Source organism: Ceratotherium simum, chromosome 12 (genome assembly GCF_057802395.1).
Source record: "Ceratotherium simum simum isolate JZ-2026a chromosome 12, ASM5780239v1, whole genome shotgun sequence".
Lineage (NCBI taxonomy): Eukaryota > Metazoa > Chordata > Mammalia > Perissodactyla > Rhinocerotidae > Ceratotherium > Ceratotherium simum.
The window spans coordinates 26,692,991-26,707,378 of record NC_141911.1 but is presented as its reverse complement, the minus strand read 5'-3'; the positions used below and the strand labels follow the sequence as shown (position 1 = coordinate 26,707,378).

General features: G+C 38.0%; 1 protein-coding gene across 2 annotated transcripts in view; it reads left to right on the top strand.

Annotated features, from left to right (window-relative positions):
- The window catches only part of LOC147915802 (uncharacterized), a 298,801-nt gene extending 286,428 nt beyond the window's left edge, over positions 1–12,373 (top strand). For both annotated transcript variants that reach the window (XR_015553791.1, XR_015553790.1), the window contains one exon: positions 12,106–12,373. The gene's annotated coding sequence lies outside the window, so the exon portion shown is untranslated. The remainder of the gene's footprint in view (positions 1–12,105) is intronic.
- Positions 12,374–14,388: the final 2,015 nt, after the last annotated feature.

Below are 14,388 nucleotides of genomic sequence, written 5' to 3'. Positions count from 1 at the left end.
TGCATCACAGAGTCGTAGGACATGCACAAAGGGCTCCTGAAGGCGGGGGTGGGTAAAAAAGGAAGGATAGCCCTTCATGCCACCATCCAGCTTAGCTGATCCCTCCATCACTCCTGATCCTCCTAGGCTGCTCCACCTTTCTCTGGGCCTTCTTACTTTCCAGTTGCATCTTTTCATTATACCATATAAAGACTTTGCACTATTCCCTTTTTATTCAACCTATGACTTTGATATTAGTTGGTTTTCTTTCCTCATTGGAAATCTCAACTTCGGAGTCCACCAATTCCATAGCTTTTGAACATCTTATGTTCTCCCAGATAGTATTGCTAATTCCCAGGGATTTATACTCTGGAAACCTTCTTTGTCCTCAGCTTTAGTTTCTCTGTACAATCTGTTTTGTCTTGCATCAACTCAGACAGAATTCAGCGCCTCTCTTTAATTGTCCTCAAAATTTCACAAAATTGAATTATGAGTAATGTAGTCTTTACTAAACATACTGTAAGGATGACAAAGAGCAGGAGAAGCACATAGCACGCTCTATGGCAAACAATTTAAAATTTCCCTCTTAGTAATTCTTTTTCTCCTGAATTCCCTTTGAGCTTCTTCATTCATGAGGGATCTCAACTCTACCCCACCCTACTTGTCACTCTCTTTTCTCTCTCCCATATTACCATCCTCCTGACAACATTTTAAAATATGTTCCCTTTATTTTATAGAGCAATGTAGCTCTTCCAAATTCCTACCCCAACCTGCACAATCATTCTGATTTGGAGAGCGGGAGAAGCCTTCTGTTTAACCTACCCCCGTCTCTTAGAACAGTGTGAAGGAAAGCAGTTTGAGTTTTATAACACAATGTTTACTTGTTTTGAATCATACCTATGGATACTTCCTCTGTGAAAGGTCTCTTGATTTCTCCCATCTACTTTAACTTTTCACCAAAATCCCTACTTGCCCTCTAAATACTTTTTTTTAAGATCATATATTTCATGGAACAACTCTTTTTTAAATAAAACAATATGTTCCAGTTAAAAAATCCAACTGATCTACTATAAAATATATTTCCATGCAAGTAGATTCATATGTGATAGAATAATGTGCCTGTAGCTAGGTTGGCTTTTTAAAAATTTTTGAGTCTGCTTTATTGAGATATAATTTATACAAAGTAAAATTCACTCTATATCGCTACACAATTGTATGAATTTTGACAAATGAATACAGTCATGTAACTCCACAACAATCAAAATATAGAATATTTTTATCACTTCAAAACATTTTCTTCTCTTCTAATTTCTGGAAGAATTTCCTAGAATTGACATTTATTTGTTCCTTAATGGCTAATAGAGTCCATTGGTGAAGACATCTGGGCCTGGATTATTTGTTTGATTGAAGTCTTTTAAGGATGAATTCAATTTCTTTAATAGAAATAAGACTATTTACTTATCTATTTCCTCTTTAGTTACCTTTGATAGTTTGTGCTTTTCAAGGAATTTTTCTATTCCATCTATGTTATTAAAGTTTTTGTCACAAAGTTGTTCATAATAATCACTTATTATCTTTTTAATGTCTGTGGGATCAGTTGTGATGTTTCCTCTTTCATTACTGATATGTGTATACCATAACCCCCTTATCTGTGGGGGATACATTTCAAGACCCCCAGTGGATGTCTGAAACTGCAGATAGTGCCGAACCCTATATATACTGTGTTTTTTCCTATATATACATACCTACGATAAAGTTTAATTTATAAATTAGGCACAATAAGAGATTAATAACATAAGTAATAATAAAATAGAACAATTATAACAATATACTGTAATAAAAGCTATGAGAATGTGGTCTCTGTCTCTCAAAGTACATATTGTACTGTACTCATCCTTCTTCTTGTGATGATGTGAGACAATACAATGCCTACTTGATGAGATAAAGTGAGGTGAATGATATAGACATTGTGACGTAGCATTAGGCTACTATTGACCTTCTGATGATACATCAGAAGGAGGATCATCGAGCAATGATGATGTTGATGGTTGGATGCCAGGAGCAGATGACAGCTGCACTTCACTGCAGGTAACTGAACCACGGAAGTGAACCTGTGGATAAGGGGGACTACTGTATTTTGCTCATGTTGGGTGTAGTGTCTATACACGTTAATTAGTCAAGTTGACTTATAGTGTTCAGGTCTTCTATGTCCTTACCCATTTTCTATGTACTTTTTCTATCTGTTACTGAGAATAGAGTGTAAAAAGTCTCCAACTGTAACCGTAGATTGCAGTTTTTTCAGTCTTGCTTCATGTGTTTTGAATCTTTGTTAGGAGTGTAAACATTTAGGATTTTTGCAATCTTGTTGATGAATGTCCCCTTCACGTAATATAAATGTCCCTCTTTATCTCTGGTAATTTCCTGGTTCTGAAGTCTATTTTGTTTGATATTCTTTTAATTATCAGTGTTCTCTTGATTAGTGTCAGTGTGGTATGTCTTTTACTTTTAAACTATCTAGGTCTTTATATTTAAAACAGATTTTTTAAATATAGCATATGGTATAGTTGGGTCCAATGTTACAATCATCATCTTTTAATTAGATGATACATTTAATAGAGTTAATGACAAGCTGTAGTTAAATTTACCTTCTTGCTAGTTGTTGTCTATTTGTCCCATGTGTACAATGTAATATCAGCCTTAAATACCTCTGTAATTACCATGAGGTAATGGTAGGTAATGAGGGTGAGAGCTGCATTTCAGGGGGGCTGTTGACAATGTTATTAGTCCACCACTAACTTTAGGCCTTCCCTAGTCAGCTGCATCTCAGAGAAGCTCTCTCTCTACACTCTGGCCCCTCCTCCATTGATAGACTCCTATTGCTTTTTAGGATTGCTAACCTAGTGATGGTGGGGTTGGGGTTTTCTATTGTCCTTGTCTAGCCTCAGGCCTACACAGGCCTTGTGTACCTATAGCTTGAGGGTAGAGTTTTCTCAGTGATCCTTCCTCTCCTCCAGCTATAGGGCACATCTAGTTGCTTGGGCCCAGGATTGTTTCTTGCCCCTCTGCCAGGGGTGGGGTGTTTGTCCCCTTCTCCAACCACATGTATTCACCTGTGTTGTGGGGGTGATGGGTGATGTTATTATTCTACCAGTGGTGTAATGCTCGTATTCATTAGGAGAGACAGGTCCAAGTAACCTGGAACTTCAGGATAGTTTTCTCGAAAGAATTAATAATACCTGAACTGAATTTAGAAAGAGAGTTAAGAAACACCCAAGTGAAGAAGAGTGAAAAGGGTATTTCAGACAGAGAAAGCATTATGAGCAAAGACATGGAAGCACAGACCAGCATGAGGGCTTTAGGAGTAACGACAGGAATTTCTTTGCTTTGGAGGAAAAAAAAAAAAATACACAGCAGAGAGTAATTCCACAAGAAAGCTGATGAAGCAGAGAGAGATGATCTAGTGGAAGGCCTTGTATACTATGTTAGCAAGTACATACTTTATTTGGTTGGCAATAGAGAGCCACTGAGGGTTGAGAGCAAGTGAGTACCGTGGTCACTTTTGTTTTAGGTAGATTGCTTTGTTTAGTGGTAAAGAGGAAGGTTTAAGAGGCGCAAAATTGGAGTAATGGATTAGTTAGGAGCCTCCTGCACAGTTCCAGTGAGAGACAATGAAGGTCTGAACTACCATGGTGGTATTTCAAATTGAAATAAGAGGCAGATTTGGGAATATTTAGAAGGTAAAATAAATAAATCTTGGTGACTGACTAGTTTTGGGAAGGATGAAGAAGAAAGAAACAAGAATGGCTGTTTCTTACTTGACTGAGTGCTACTAATTGATATTGCCCATACAAGGGCAAAAGCAAATTGGTGGCAGAGGGTTATATTTTGAAGCTATTAGGTTTGGAGTCTCTGTGGGAAATCGAGGTTGAGAATGATAAGAAAGCAACTGGATTGATGATTTTGAAGCTTAAAGAAAGGAAAAGTGAACATTGAAATAACCACATGAGTGTGAGATAGGCAGGAAGCTAGATATGAACTGGGAGCAAGGTCACTCCACCAGGTGCAACGTCGTAATTGCCAGGCCTCTGCTCTTTGAATGTGCAACACTCCCCCAACTCAGGGTAGTCCCAAGCCTCATTATATCCTCATTTGCATTGCGGTTTTGACCCCCCGGCGGAGAGGGAGCACTGCCATGACAGTTCTGGAGATGCCTATATAAGGAAAAAATCTCCCCCTCTGGATGTGGGGGTGGAGACAATGCCCTGATTGGCACACGTTCCAAGACCCTACCCGCCCCTGGGACCCGACCTTCCTTAGCCACCGACCACCACGACTTTGGTGCAGTAGCTCCCCTGGAGCCTGCCCATCCCTCCCCTTGGGGGTGTACTCTCGCTTTGCTAATTAATCCTCCTCTGTTAAAACTTCTGCTGTGTGTTCGCTCTCAAATTCTTTTGTGTCTGTGGACCAAGAACCTGGGACCCAAGTGCACTGATCCCACTGGTGCAGGTAACAAGTGTATGACTCACTTAAGTCACCTAAGAAGACTGTCGGAGAAGAGCAGTGGCTGAAGGGCAGAATCCTGGGTAATGGGGGTTCCTATCTAGCACAGTACCAGACACATAGTAGGTTCTCAATAAATCATGAATGTGTCAGTACCTGAGTTTGTGAAGACAGTTGCCTCAGATTTTCTGCCCTACTGTCAAAGCCTGCAGCCCAATCCCCAGGGGACTGGGCCTCTCAAAGATGCTCCCAGGACAAGAACACTCACCAATTCCATGTGGCAATTGCAGGAGAGCCCCAAGCCCAGCCTTTACCTCTGCCCATGTAAAAGCACTTTGCTTGTTCATGCCACTCCTCACAATAGCCCTACCAGGTCAGTATTAATATATTCCTTTAGAGCTGAGACCTGGGACTCAGGTGCAGTGACTCACCCAAGGCCCAGCAGCCAGTGTCTGCTGAAGCCTCACTAAACAGGAGTTGTGATGGAGGTGATGACCATGATCTTCATCGACTGCCCACGGAGAAGGTGGCTCCCATCTCCAGGAGGCTCAGCTTTGAGCATGCCCTTGGAAGACCTTCTGCATACGAGGCCAGACATGAGGGTCTGAGGATGCGAGCCCTCTCACTGGGGAACGGCCCTTAGAGACCTTGTCAGCAAGAACCCCACACACCCGACAGAAAAGGCAGGAGTGTTGGAAGAGCCCTTTGGCAAGGGAGGCATCCAAAAGTCCCTCAAGGCATCCAAAAAGTTCCACACCAAGAAGGTCTAATACCGTATGATCTCACTCACAAGTAGAAAATAAAAACCACAACAAACACATAGAGACAGAGATTGGATTGGTGGTTACCAGAGAGGAAGGGAGGAGGGAGGAGGGCGAAAGGGATGATTAGGCGCATGTGTGTGGTGACAGATTGTAATCAGTATTTGGGTGGTGAACATGATGTAATCTATGCAGAAATAGAAGTATAATGATGTACACCTGAAATTTATACAATGTTATAAACCAATGTGACCTCAATAAAAAAAAAAAAAGAAGCAACAGAGATTAAATTCATTGCCCAGGGGTGAAGCCATGCAACCTCCCTTAGGAAGCCGGAGGAGGAGGAGGAGGAAATGCTGCTCAGTCCTCACCCCTGGGGTGGCCCTGACCCCCACAGAGTGCTGAGCCGGGCCCTCCAGCCCAAGAGTCCCTCCCTCGGCTCATCTGTTCCCCTAAAGGGTTATGGAAGCCCATTGGATGATAAGCCACAGTAGCTGGAAACAGAGCAGTAAAAGGATAGACATGGTCTGTGTTCTAGGGGAGAATCGATAAGGCAAAAGTTACAACGCAGCGTGTGAACTGTGACGGGAGGAGTAAGGGCACATATCCCAGTTTGGGAGGGTCAAAGAAGAGAGAGAGATGTGGGGAAGAGAGAAGAGAGACACAAAGAGAGAGAGAACAAGGAATAGAAGGGGAAGGGGAAGGGAAGGAGAGATTGTTTCCCATCCAAGGCTTTAATTATCATGGGAGCTCATTTCCCTATTCAGTGGGATGTACACTGTTAAAAAAAAAAAACCCTAGGAAAGAGTCTTTGCTATTCATTCTTTTATGATGCCTTTAGGTGGTCCAGCACATCTGCTGAGTTGGTGTGGGGGCAGAAGTTTAGGGAAACTAGAGAAGATTTGAAATAGTTTTGAGGAGGATGTGAGTGTTAGTGTTCACTGAGGAAACAATGATGTGAGCTCCACAGTGACTAGGACTTAGTAGGCACTCAATAAATATACGTGTAAACATATATACCTAGAATGAATGAATGAATGAATACATTTCAAGCAGGATTGTAGTTGATGATTAGCTGTAGACTCATTTGTATGATTTTATCCAATAGTGCTGAGCCACTCAAGTAGAGGGCAGGTCTGGAAAAGGCAGAGTTGGGATTTTGCTAGGCAGGAATGAGGAAAGGAAAATGGGTGGGGGTATTTAGGATGTTACTTAAGTGATGGATCATGAAGTCTTCTGTGGAGAAGGAGGAAATGATAGCAAAAAGTTGCTAATGGAAGGATCAAAAGACTGGAGGTCCTGGCAAGCTTGAAGAATTGGCATGTGAAGGCGTGAGCTAGAAGGGGAAGAGGTTGAGGTCGGAGGGTAGGATGTGACACTGTATTTATTCAGAAGGCAGAGCTGTCCCTTGTGGTGAGGTCTAGGTTTTGGCCATAGCCCTGTTGGAGTGAAGGTAAAAGAATTTGAAATGAGAAGACTTAGGAAGTGGGAATCAGCTAATTGGATGGTCCATCAATAGGAATGCAGAAGCATCCCAGATATTTTCCCCCTCTTCAAGATTCTTGCCCAGGGCTCTATCCTATCACTCTTCCCATCTCCCAGGGTCTCTACAACTATCTCCTTTCAGACTTGACAGCAAACTTTAGCGCCTGAAGGGGCAGTCATGTAGCTGTAGGCCCAAAGTCAGGAGTTGGGCTATTAGGGAGGCCTGTAGTGGGCATCTGTTTTATTTTGTCACTCAGTATTCATTAACTTTCTATGAACTGTACTTCTTGTGCCCTCCGAGAAAACTAACCACATTTTTCAGTCTCAGTTTGTGTGCTTGTGGGATTGTCTCCCCCGACACCTCTATTCAGGCCTGGCCAAAATGAGGATTCCATTCAACTGGCTACAATGACTATTTTAGGGACAGGCACATGATCCAATTGGTGCCACCTGCAGGGACTGTTGTGAGAAAGCACCACATTTTCAGTGTACTTGAACCTGGCAGGATTTAGCTCTCAATTTGCTAGCAGCCATCCAGCCACCACCTGAAGCCTGAAAATGAAGCCAGCACAGAAGAGAGCGAGGCAAAATATGGAAACAAAACTAAATCTTGATGACATCCATTGAGGCCCTGCATCAACATTGTTGCTCGAAGCTAACTCTGCTCCCAGACATTTCAATTATGTGAGTCAATACTTTCTCTTATGATTACTCACATACAAAAATGTTCTCTGTCACTAGCTCCATTGTCTGTGTTAACCCACTAAACATATATTAACTTTTCTGTACCTCATTAGGTATAAACAATACCTTCTTTCAAGAGTGGTGAAGATTAAATGGGATAATAAATGTAAAATCATAAATTTTTTCCTGAGGAGTAGAAAAAGCATATTAAATTTTTCACTTAAAGTAAATCTGGCTCTCAGCCACCATTTAATAGGGTGAGAAGAGTTTAGTTATGATGGGAGCTCATTTCTCTACTTAGCAGGATGTACGCTAGACACTTAGGAAAGAGCCTTTGATGTTCAGTCCTTTCTGGTTGCCTTTAGGATGCTTATTGTCCAAGCCTACATGGTCCATTCAAAGGCAAATGACTCCACAGCCTCTATACCATGTATGGGCAATGACATCTTTTGCTGCAGGTATTAAGACTTTGGCACTTGATTTAGTTCTTTTCAGCAAACACATTTGCCAAATCAGAAGTCCCACTGCCTCTACATGGTGGAGCGTCACTTATGAAACCCATCACAACATCCTATTTTTCAAGCCCTAACAACACCACCACCCTTGGGCAAGTCCCTTTCTCTACTCACTAGATGCCAGTAGTACCCACCCCCAGTTGTGACCATCAAAAATGTCCTTAGATATTGTCAAATGTCCCCAAGGAAAAAATTGCAGCTAGTTAGAACCACTACTCTATTATATCATGAAATCTGGTGTTGCTGAGGAGAGATCTGAGACCAACCTACTTTCTTATTTTTCCCTGTTGACTGTGAGGTGCAGCCTTTTAATCTGTCTAGTGAAGGCTTTCTGTATTCTTAAATTTTAGTAGATTTTGATAGTTTATGTCTCAGATTTGGTGAAGTTTTCCTAACTATTCCTCATACTAATGTGCCTTTTAAACAGATTTATATCTCCTTTTATTTAATTAAATCTGTAAATGAGTTTTTTAATTAAATCTTTAAATGAGTTTTTTTCTCTTGCATTTTCTGTGTCCCTTCCTTCTTTTCTGTGTTCCTTTCTTCATAACACTGGGCATATTTATTTTGGACTCTTGTTGTCTGAATTCCATGTCTGTAATTTTACCTGTATTCAAATTCATCCCTTTGTCTTCTTTCTTTCGATATGTATTTCAGTGACTTTCAAAGCACATCCTTTGCTGAAATCTGAAGTCAGTTTGAACTCTTGGCACATGGTTGGATATATTAAATATCCAGCTTAATGGATATTTAAGGGCATTGGTTTAGTTAATTTAGTGTTTCAATGTTTGATGTATATATATTTTCGGGTAACTTTTCTTAACACTATCAAGTTAGCTCTGAATGGTTATTGTTTTATATTTTGTATATGCCATATGACCCCTCTAGGCTATTTTTGAAAGTTATAATAATGAGTCAGAGAAAAAATGAATATTTGCCTCAATTCTCTTTCAATCTACTTCCCTTGTGTAGGGTACAACAACTCCCCTAGGTTTTTTTTTTTTTTTGTGAGGAAGATCAGCCCTGAGCTAACATCTGCCAATCCTCCTCTTTTTTTTTTTTTTTTGCTGAGGAAGACTGGCCCTGGGCTAACATCTGTGCCCATCTGCCTCTACTTTATATGGGACGCCGCCACAGAATGGCTTGACAAGTGGTGCATTGGTGCGCGCCTGGGATCCGAACTGGTGAACCCCACAGAGGGCCACTGCAGAAGAGTGCGTGCACTTAACTGCTTGCACCACCATGCCAGCCCCTCCCCTAGGTTTTTTTTTTTTTGTGTGTGAGGAAGATCAGCCCTGAGCTACATCCATGCTAATCTTCCTCTTTTTGCTGAGGAAGACCGGCTCTGAGCTAACATCTATTGCCAATCCTCCTCCCTTTTTTTCCCTTTTTCTCCCCAAAGCCCCAGTAGATAGTTGTATGTCATAGTTGCACATCCTTCTAGTAGCTGTATGTGGGACGCAGCCTCAGCATGGCCGGAGAAGTGGTGCGTTGGTGAGTGCCCGGGATCTGAACCCGGGCCACCAGTAGCGGAGCGCACACATTTAACTGCTAAGCCATGGGGCCGGCCCTCCCCTAGGTTTTTTAAAAAAATTATTCAAAACTGGTGAAGTGATATTGAAGAAATATTGGAAAATTTTTCAGTATTATTGCACTTGATTACTGAAAAGAAATTTCAGTTTTTACAATCATAAAAATAGTATGGGTGAAAATAACCGTATGCATAGCACAACAATTTAGTAAGGTGTTAATTTTTTTCTCTTGTTATATAGGTAAGAAAATGAGGGACAGAGTTTGCAAAACTAGTGGGCAGAGAGCTTCATCTTTCTGACTCTGATGACTATGCTTTTTGACATATTATTTATGTTTTTTAATTCATGAAGTTAATAGTGCCTATTAGTAATCATAAATTTTAAAACAAGAATACTTTGATCTGTAACCACATGTGAATTTCAGTGGACTCAGAAAAATAGAGAGAATGTATACTTTGGATAAAAGAAAAGCCCCATGTGCTTAATAAATTAATTCAATAAGTAAGTATTATTAAGATGTCATGTAAAATGCAATGAGTCTTAATAATGTATCTATGTCATATCTATTTATTTATCTATGTCTATCTCTGTTTCAGTTTAGTCTATATCCTTGGGGAAATTTACATTCCTTGTACACATATTTTTTTTTGGTAATTCTACCGGGTGATTAATATCTTCCTAGTGTCCCTCCTCTCTTCCCCAGATAATCTTGATTCTCTGAACAATCAAAATGCAAGATATTAAGAAAAGTGTGTTTGATTCTGCTATAGTTTATCTATAAAGGCAGCCTCTAACAGAGTTCAAGGAAAAAACCCTGAAAAACATTCTTCTTACTTTCCTACTATCTAAGACACTGGAAATTATTTAATAGTGTAATACTTATTATTTTAATGAAAGTCATTTCATTTTTTAGTTTATTCATTTTTCAGGCATTAATAAGCTTTGTGATTTGTAAATGAAATTCTGACCTGTTCTTGGAAGAGGTAGTAAAGTAAGAAATAAAAGTTGTCTTGGTTTTAGTACTAGCTGTCCTTGAATATGGTAGGTATCAGAAGTATTTGGTTATTATAGCATAATCCTATATATTTTAAAAGTCTATGGCTGTTTTTTAAATTTGTTATTTATATTTTAGTATAGGAGCTAATTTTAAGTCCGTGGTGAACAGTAATCATCTTCCCACCCCTTGTTTCTTTCTTGCTTTGTTTCTTTCTTGCTTTGTTTCTTTTTGTTTATTCATCTCAATGACATTGTCATTGCCCTAAAATAAATGCAATAAATAACAAAAAATACTTACTAAATATTTACCATGGATATACATAATATTCATTTTGTAATCACAGGTAGTAGATGTGTAAATCTAGACAATTAAACTCATGAAAGAATCTTTAGTTATTTCCCTTCCAATTTAGACAGGGAGTAACCAAGAGAACAAAGAATAATTTTACGTAAAAATTAATGAGACACAAATAATCCATCTTTCTTTTTGGACAAAATTTGCCATGGGATATTGAACAGAGCAGTTTCTAGGAAGATGTGAAGCCAATATTTTTTCTTTAGTGTAGAATCTTGTTAAGTTTCAAACTAGATTTTTATCCTCAGCTCTCATTATACAGAACTGAAGGTTGAATTAAAACAGTACAATTTGTGACAATTTGACTGCTTTCAATGGAAATATTTTGCATGTTTAGAAGTAATTAAATGAGAATTACTCAGAAATATTCTTATTAGCTTAGATTTTAAATTACTTAGAAAGCAAGAAATAATTACTTGACACAAGTCAGTCTTATCAGTCTTATTTTACAGATTATAAATGGAACAAGAGAAGATTAAAAACATAGTCATAGTAGAGATTCAACTGCAAAAATCGTTAGTGTCTATGTTTTGTGTGTTTAAATAGATGAAGATGATTGCAGGTTAAAAATATATATGTAATATATATTATATATATATGTATATACTATATATAGATACACACACATATATGTCATATATATACATTTAGTATTCTTTTTTATGTGTAGTGTTCATTTTAGAGCAACAATGTCATTAAGATGAATACAGGAAAAAGAAACAAAGCAAGGAAAAGACAAAAGTTGGAGAGATCATTACTGTTCACCATGGACTCAAAATTTAGCTCTTACACTAAAAAATAGATAATAAATTTTCAAAATAAACATAGACTTTTAAAATATACAGGATTATACTATAAAAATCAAATGCTTCTGAAACCTCTAAACATATACAAGGATAGCTAGTGCTAAAATAAAAAAGACTTCTATTTTACTTCTTGTATACATTTCATACCTTACTACCTCTTTCAAGAACACATCAGCATTTCATTCACAAATCATAAAGTTTATTAATGCCTGAAAAATGAATATATGTTTATATATATATGCTATTGAATTGTTTTACCAAATTTCAAGTCAAATTTAAATAATTATTGTGACTTTAATGAGTCCTAGTCCATTTAATGAGTCCTACTTCCAAATGATTTGAATGACAAAATTAATATTGAGAAACATAACTAATGGAACTTTACAAGATTTTACTTATTTTTCTTTAAACTTTTTTTTTGGTTTGCCTTTCATAATAAACAGATTTATTTACAGGCAAACTCTTAAATGCATTTTTTTGTTGTTTTTGCAGAATGTTGCCAGATTATTCTGAGAAATATGACAGAAACGGAGATAGACATGAGGACATAGCTTTGGACTAACTGCGGATTTTTACCCAAGAAGCCACCACAGGTACCTTAACTTGTTTTGACATCAGTTTCCCCTCTTATGCGATTATGAACACTTCAAGGATTTATCTTGAGTAATACATCCATATTGAACATGAAGAATTGAAGAAATATGTGCTAGAGAGATGTTAAAAAGGTTACAATAGCCTGTTAACATATAAAGAAACAAAGTACAGATAATTTTCTTAATAAAGAATATTTATAAGTACAACTGTAGTCAACTGGTTTGCACATTTTATCCTGTTTTGGCAAACTAAGACAAACAATTTCAAGGTCGTTGGAGACTAACAGCCATTTCCTGTCATTTTTTTAGTTGCAGAATTACCAAACAACCATACTGTATTTTATACTCATTTGGCTTTTTAGATACACAATGTATTCTGGCTGTCTGGAACAGAGTAGGTTATGTTAACTTAAAAAATCACCAATGAAATCATATATATGCACAAAATCAAGGAAAGCAACATTTGATATAGATTAAGAGAGCCTAGGAGCTAGATATAAAGATAGAATAGAAGTAGAAATATAGGTAGACAGATAGTTATATTAGTAATAGTTATTACCGTTGTAACATGATATCTTGAAAAATACTGCTTGAATTTAGTAATTTGAATTAAGCAGTTAACTAATTCTTTCACATTCTGCAGCATATGATGATTTAGCAAATTAAATACAGTCACCATATTTTGTTGTTGTTTGTTACACCATCACCTGACATTTAGGTACCAATTTCTGCATCAGTCAGGATAGGCTAGTATATTAGTTTGCTAGGGCTACCATAACAAAATACCACAGGCTTTGTGGCTTACGCAACAGAAATTTATTTTCTCACAGTTCTGGAGGTTAGAAGTTCAAGATCAAGATATCAGCAGGTTTGGTGTCGTCTGACGCCTCTCCGTTTGGCTTGCAGATGGCCGCCTTCTTGCTGTGTCCTTACAAGCTATTCCTTTTGTGCACATGCATCCCTTATCTCTTTGTGTGTTCAATTTTCTCTTTTTATAAAGACACCAGTAAGATTGGATTAGTGACCACCCTAAGGGCCTCGTTTTAACTTAGTCACCTCTTTCAAAGCTTAATATTCAAATACAGTCACATTCTGAGGTACTTGGGATTAGGGCTTTGACATTTGAACTTTGGGGGGACACAGTTCAGCCCATAACAGCTAGGCTATGTTAAAATAACAGACAATACCAAAATCTTAGTGACTTAAAATAGTGTCAGCAAATTTTTCCTGTAAAAGGCCAGATGGTAAATGCTTTAAGCTTTGTGGGCCATAGTAGTTGCCCTGAGTAGTTGTTCTCAGTTGTTGTGTGTCGTAACTACGCAACTCAGGTGTCGTCGCAACAGACAGTATGTAATCTAATGGATGTGACTTTATTTACAAAAACGTGGTGAGCTGGATTTGATCTATGGGCAATAGTTACTGACCCTGGCTAATAACACCATAGGTTTATTTTTCACTCACACCGCAGTTCCGTCACAATTCAGCTTAGAGACCGGCTTTATGTTGTCCTTATGCAGAGAGTCAAATTGAGGTCTCTTTCACTTACAGTTTATTCAAATGACATGGCCAAACCTAATATTAGGAGGAAAAGAAAGAGTAATCCTTTCATCTGCATGGAATGAGTGGGAAGCAAAAATGTGGAGTAAACAACACTAACACCACACTTAATATTTGTCTAAAAGTTTGGTGTTTTGGTAATAAATTATTACTAGATATTTATAGAAATATTAAGAATCCCCTCTTTCTAAAAGGGGATTCCGTGATGGTAGGGGCAATGTTTTGGCCATTGTTATATTCTAGGCATCTCAAAAAGTGTGTGGCACATGGTAGATGCTTGGTAAATATTTGTTAACTGAGTAAATAAGTGAATGAGTATTTCAATGGAATGAAAAAAAAAACCTTATTCCATTGAAAACTCACTGTATTTAACTCACTGCAGAAAATGCTGGCTGAGGATTAGCTTTTGAATGTAGAGAAATTGATTTGAATTTTTATTCACTGGTAGTAAGGATTCTAAATATCTTGACAAAGGAATTTCTAGTTTCCTATATTATCTTTGTAGATATATATGTATTTTTTATTTTAGGTGTTTTTTCCTTCCATATGTTTCTAAAGGAATTTAGATAGAACCTTTTCAATGGCTAGATGACTACTCTTTAAACAGAAGACATCTGAATATCTT